The sequence below is a fragment of the Carettochelys insculpta genome, chromosome 9 (assembly GCF_033958435.1).
Source record: "Carettochelys insculpta isolate YL-2023 chromosome 9, ASM3395843v1, whole genome shotgun sequence".
Lineage (NCBI taxonomy): Eukaryota > Metazoa > Chordata > Testudines > Carettochelyidae > Carettochelys > Carettochelys insculpta.
Window position 1 is genome coordinate 23,348,824 of NC_134145.1, and position 6,000 is coordinate 23,354,823.

General features: G+C 43.0%; 1 protein-coding gene across 1 annotated transcript in view; it reads right to left on the reverse strand.

The window, feature by feature from the left end:
- CRYZ (crystallin zeta) overlaps positions 1-4,457 on the reverse strand; it is an 88,238-nt gene extending 83,781 nt beyond the window's left edge. Inside the window, exons 1-2 of the mRNA XM_075003486.1 lie at positions 4,420-4,457; positions 1,582-1,648 (exon numbers count right to left, since the gene is read on the reverse strand). The gene's annotated coding sequence lies outside the window, so the exon portion shown is untranslated. The remainder of the gene's footprint in view (positions 1-1,581; positions 1,649-4,419) is intronic.
- Between the last annotated feature and the right edge of the window lie 1,543 nt (positions 4,458-6,000).

Below are 6,000 nucleotides of genomic sequence, written 5' to 3' on the forward strand. Positions count from 1 at the left end.
TCTGCAGTGCAGGTATAACCCACACACCTCTGTGTGGTTAACTGTTCCATGTAGTGCTACCTAGAGCATTTCGCAGAGAAAGAGTAAGTGTCCTCTACAGCCTAAGCCAAGTGCTAGCTGGCCTTTAGCTCAAGCTGCAGTGGCATCTGCACTTGATTCTAGAGGTCCCATGTTTAAGTCTTCCTGTGGGCAGTTATACAGGCACAACTGGGACTAAGATCTTCTGTGTCATTCAGCTGTTTAGTGTCCCTAGATTTGACTGTTCTGGGAGAGTAACAAAAAGCTCCTGAGCCTGAACTCTGAGGTTAACTCCTGAAATTGATCCAATAGGACCCAAGTCTGTTGACCTACAGGACACTGAGTAAGGCCCACTTACTATCTTAGGCTGTTCCCAGAGAGCAGCACTTATGGGGATAATACAGCAATTAAACTTGGGCGTAACCTGGAGTGGCTCTTTTATAAGAGCTGTGTGTGCTTGTTTTCCATATGCTTTGAAAATTGCCTGATGGGCACATTTATAAAAATCCTTTAAAACTTACAATACTTCAATCTAAGTGAACATAAGGAAGGACAAATACTACATCCGAATGAAAGCAAAAAAGCAAATGCCATAGTGACAGGAGTGACTGTAAAACTACCCCTATTGTCACTGAAAAATAATCTGCTCCAACCTTAAGATTCATGACTGGGGTAGAATCGAACACTGTGGTCAGAAGTGAGAAAGAAACCAAAGATAAAAGGATAATCAGTGCAAGGAGTGGAAACAAGCACCAGCTGTCACCCCAGCTGATCTTTGCAAACAATCAATCCATCAGGTATTATGATTGAATCACCAGCCTCACAGAATCATAATGACATCACCATCAAAGCCACTGTCAATGCAGCCACAGAAGCAGCTACAGAACCATATCTATGGTAGCTTCAGTGATGGACTCAAAATAAACATGGGAAGAACCATCACATGAGTAAATAGGGAAGAAAGGCTTCATTAGGGAAAACAGAACAAAAGCAAAAGCAGACTGAGTCATCTGGGTCCCGATAGTTCTGCTTGCTAAACAAAAGGAAAACAATGGAGTTGTTGACATTGTAATTGGGAGATTGGAGTCCTGTTGCACATTAAGAATACTGCAAATAGTTTTAAACAAAGCAGCATGATATTCTTAATCGTGGATTAGAATGAGGTTAAGGAAATCAGTGGACCTGGCAGCAATGCAGCATTGTGATAGTGAGAAGTATGGGCATCCCACACTGACAAAAATGAACAAACAGAGATTGGAGTCCTCCCATTTTCCCCCCAGTCTACAACTCTCCTCCCTCATGCTGTTCACGTGGCTGTACTGTATGAAAACTACTACAAAACACAACTGAACTAGACTATCATCCTGGCAACAGAGAAGTTCAGCAACAGTAATTAAAATACTAACCAAGAAGAAACATAGTTCAAACTGTAGGCAAAACAAAGTAACGCTTGTATAAGGTCAAGATACACCAGCTTTAATGAACTGGGAAGGGCAAGAAAATGTAAGAGGCCCATAATCAGGTATCAGTCTTATGTACCTGAACAACAGGTCCTTACCTTACCAGCACTAGGTGTAGCCATGACTGTTTCCCTTCCAGCCAAATAATAAAGCTTCCTCTTCCAGGGCATCTAAAAAACATCCAATAAAGAAATAGCTCTTCAGTCTTTCTCCACAGCTCCTTCCCAGAAAGTCTCTGCAAAGCCCCCCAGCTCTCATTCCCTCTCTTAGGACCTTATCCTTAATCTCTTCTCAGGGGCCATGACAGAAACAAACCAAAGACCCTACATCTCACCTCACCTTAATCTCTCTCAGCCTAAGTACACAACTTGCATTATACAATCCTGCCCTCACATGCTCTCCTTAGTCACATGATTCTGGAGTACACCTTTTGTCAGTCCCTTTGAACTACAGCCCCAGAGTTCTTTGTTCCATGCCAAACTGGGATTGAACTGTGCTTCTCCAACCGCCTCCTTTAAGGGGTCAATGCATTCACTGAGCATGCCTTGGTACAGTACCAAAAGAAGGGCACTTCCCAGCCAGTCTTTACTACCAGAAAGAATTGTAGGGTGCAAGCTGATCTCTTAGATAACCAGGCTCATATACCATTCACATCTTTACAGATCATGACCAACACCTTTAATTGCTTCTAAAACCCAATAGGGCAAAGGTGTTATTCATTCCCATTGCCTCAATTCCACTCAGGAAGAGGCAGCCATGTCTGCCATGGACAGGAGCTTTTAGAGGCAGCTGGAGGTACATCATGTCCCTGTAGTCAAGCCTGGTAGTAACAGAGATGGAAGACCACTGGAGGGTTTTCATTCAAGAAGGATAGTCACCCTCACCAGACACCCTTGTTTGGTACATGGAGAAATACAGACTACTGAAACTTCTTGTGAATTCAACAGGACCCAGAGCTGTAAGATGAAAATCAGGTGTGCACCTCAGTTCCTGGAGTAGCTGTGGCCTCCCTCACTCCTTTTAATGCTTCTTCCTCCTTTGAAACTTGCCCAGGGTTAGTGACAGACAGTTCACACCTTGAAGCAAGTATAAGGATGCACGAATCTGCTGACTCTGGTATGTATACTGGACACACATGTATGGACATTGTATAAAGAATTACCCATACACACTGCAACGTACATTCTTAAACTCTGTGTTTAGGGAGTGGTCACCAGCAAAGATGAAAAATAGGTCTTCTGTCATACAAAAAATAATTACATAGCTTGCTGTTTACATGTAAATTAACCATATATGGTTCCCAGGGGGTCCTGTCCCACCAGTCTGAAGTAATGCTAATGAAGGGTTGTAAGAACTTCAGAAAGAAAATAATAGGAGGGAGGAGGAGTGGCTGGAGAGGAGAGAAACCTGGAGGTTTCAGAAAGCCCACCCACAACCAACATGTGGGTGGTGTTCATGGGGGGTCACATGCACCTCAGTGTTGGCTGTCCCTCCACCCCCCTTCCTCCCTCCACTGAACTCACCATCAGCATTGTGCCACTTCCAGAGAATATGGAGCAGTCCGGGGGAGGGGGCTGCTCCACATTCACCAGAAGCAGTGTGACATTTCCACAAGAAGAGGCAGGTAGGGAAAGAGTAGCAGGAAGGAGTGGAGCAGGGGCAGGTAGAGGGTGGGGCATGGGACAGGAGGGGGAGGGACGTGTGGCCAGTGGCCCCACCCTTGGAATTGTCTCATCAATTGCCTCTGCCTGCAGCAAGACGAATAAACTGTTTCATAGTAAGGAAAGGTTGTGATGAGGTGCATCACAACTCTGGATACCCTGGGGGAGTGTCAGTCAGTGGCCTCTGGCACCCAGCTTGCTGATTAGATAAGGCTCATGCTCCAGGCATTTATACCCTAGATTCCAAGAGAGCCACAAATGAGAAGTTTTGGAGCAGGCAAAGAAAAATTTACATTATTTTGGGTGTGGGGTTATTTCAGGATGAGAGAAGTACAACAAAGGAAAGTAGCTTAGTGGTTTGAGTGCTGGCCTGCTAACCCAGGGTCATGTGCTCAATCCTTGAGGAGACCATTTAGGGGCCTGAGGCAAATAAATTTAAAAAAAAAAAAAAGCCATCAGGAATGGGGTTTGTTCCTGCCAAGAAGGCGGGGGACTGGACTCAATGACCTCCCAAGGTACCTTTGCAGATGTGGTTTGTAACAGGCTTTAACTAACCATAAGAGGAGGAAACAAGATAAAGAGCTCAGGCTGATCCAAAAGCAGGGGCCAAGTGGTAAGGTGGCACAGCCACAGAAAGCTATCCTGATGCGATTTTCAGTGAGGCAGACATACAAGTTCTACCCTTGATTTTGTGTGTTCCTAAGTAAGAGTTTAAAAATGTAGAATGTAAGCAAGCTGAAACTTTTAAGATTCAAACTCCTGAGGAGGTTACAGATAACAATGTAGTGAAGTGTCTGAGAGGGGTAGGCATGTTAGTCTGTCTCTCCAAAAACAACAAGGAGTCCCGTGGCACCTTAAAGACTAAGGCTATGTTGAAACTGTGGCAGCTATTTCAGGATACAGCAGTATTCCAAAATAGCAACTCCACAGCTTTTCCATACACTCAAAATAGCAGTGCCATTTCGAGCACAGTATGCCAGTTCCGCTACCCCTTGTGAGAGGGGTAAAGAAACTTTCACAATAGACCCTTATTTCAAACTTTGGTGCTATTTGTGTAAATTAGTTTGGAACATGGAAGCAGTGTCAACATAGCCTAACAGCTTTATCTGGGCATAAGCTTTCATGGGTAAAACTCCCTTCACCACATGCATTCAGGTGGAAATATAGAGGTAGGGATATGTGACTAACACACTGAGTGAAGAAATCAAAGACTTCATTTAAAATAAGTAGTTAATGCAAACAGCCATTACAACATAGCCATACCCTGCACTGATACTCACATTCCAAGATTAAATGGTACACCAGGGACAATCAGTGCCTATAAGAGAAGAAGAGATATATAAACGCTCTCTAATGATACCTTGATGGTGGGTGAGCATGCTCATATGAAATTAGCATACTATCCTTTTTGTAATCAGTTATAACAAAACACCTTAATTAGTTAGCATGAAGTCTGCTTTTTGCTTTGCCTATGCTCTTGCTACCACAATTCAATACCTTCTATTTTTTTCATTGGCTATGTAACATTAAGCATCATCTTAATTAACATCTGTGTGCATAGCATTCTAATAACTCTCCAATAAGATAGCATTCTTCCAAGTCATTCCAATTTTATCTTACCTAACTCAAAACGTGTTCACAACATGGCCCAAGGTTGCATTCTAACTTACCTCTAAATGTCTCAGTTCCTATCACTCATATTTTACTAAGCCTTATTATTATCAAATCCAATTTTAGGCCCCCAAACCTATTCTCTACTTACATTCCAGCACATTTCTATTGAACATAAGCAAGCCTCATCTTTGTGGCTACAAAGTCAAACTGGCTGAGATGGAGTGCCAGAAGATGACAAGAGCTGAGTGGACCAAAGGGCTGCATACAGAATCCAAGATAGCAGCCCACCAGTAAGTACTAGATCTTGAAGATAAAAAGCACACACCCAAAGAAAAAAGAGGGGAGGCTGCCTGCTACAAACATCGCTGGAAAAAACAAGGATAGGTTCTGGTACTTCTCCTCTCCAAGGATCCTAGAACAAACTACATCCTAGTTACAGGGGATGCATTGAATGCACTGAGGAATATTTAAGCAGTATACAAAACATCCTCAAAATCTGGAGAGAGACTGTTTTGCTCTGCAAATTAATGAGTAAAGCTTTGCAGGTGTTTAATGATATGGATGTAAATGAGGCTATAAAACAAGCTGTTTTCAAGACCAAGGTTTCAAATTACCCCAGAGCATATTGTCGCAAATTCAGGAACCTCAGAAAGGTTCCTGAAATGCATCTGATAAAATGGGGTTTTGCCCACGAAAGCTTATGCTCCAAAAATTCTGTTATTTAAGGTGCCACAGGACTTCTCGTTGTTTTTGCAGATACAGTCTAACAAGGCTACTGCACTGATGCTTGTCAGAAATGTTGGTAAGTTAAGTCACAGAATACATGCATAAGATGATGCATTATTAGAGAAATTGGATGAAGAGCAAAGAATCAGACCCCCATTACAATCTGGTAAATTGGATTATTCAGAAGACATTCCTCGAGGACTGCATGGAGGATCTGGGAACTTCTGCATGGAAGAAAATTTCAATTTGGGCAGTAGTCAACGTACAAGCTAACATACAAGCCAGGCTTGTCAGCAGAGAAAGACACTGCATCACTAGCGCAGGGAGAAGGCATCTGCTTACCTCTGACCATTCTCCTGCCGGCAAAAGCAAAAGAGATTTTGCTTCGGAGCAGGAGGCAAATTTCTCTTTAGAAAGAATAAAAGCAGCCATCCCCAGTAATGGTTCAGATAAAGAAAACAAAGACAGGTTCTATAAAGACGAAGAAGGATGTACAGAGAAGCCCAGCCTAATGGGGAAAA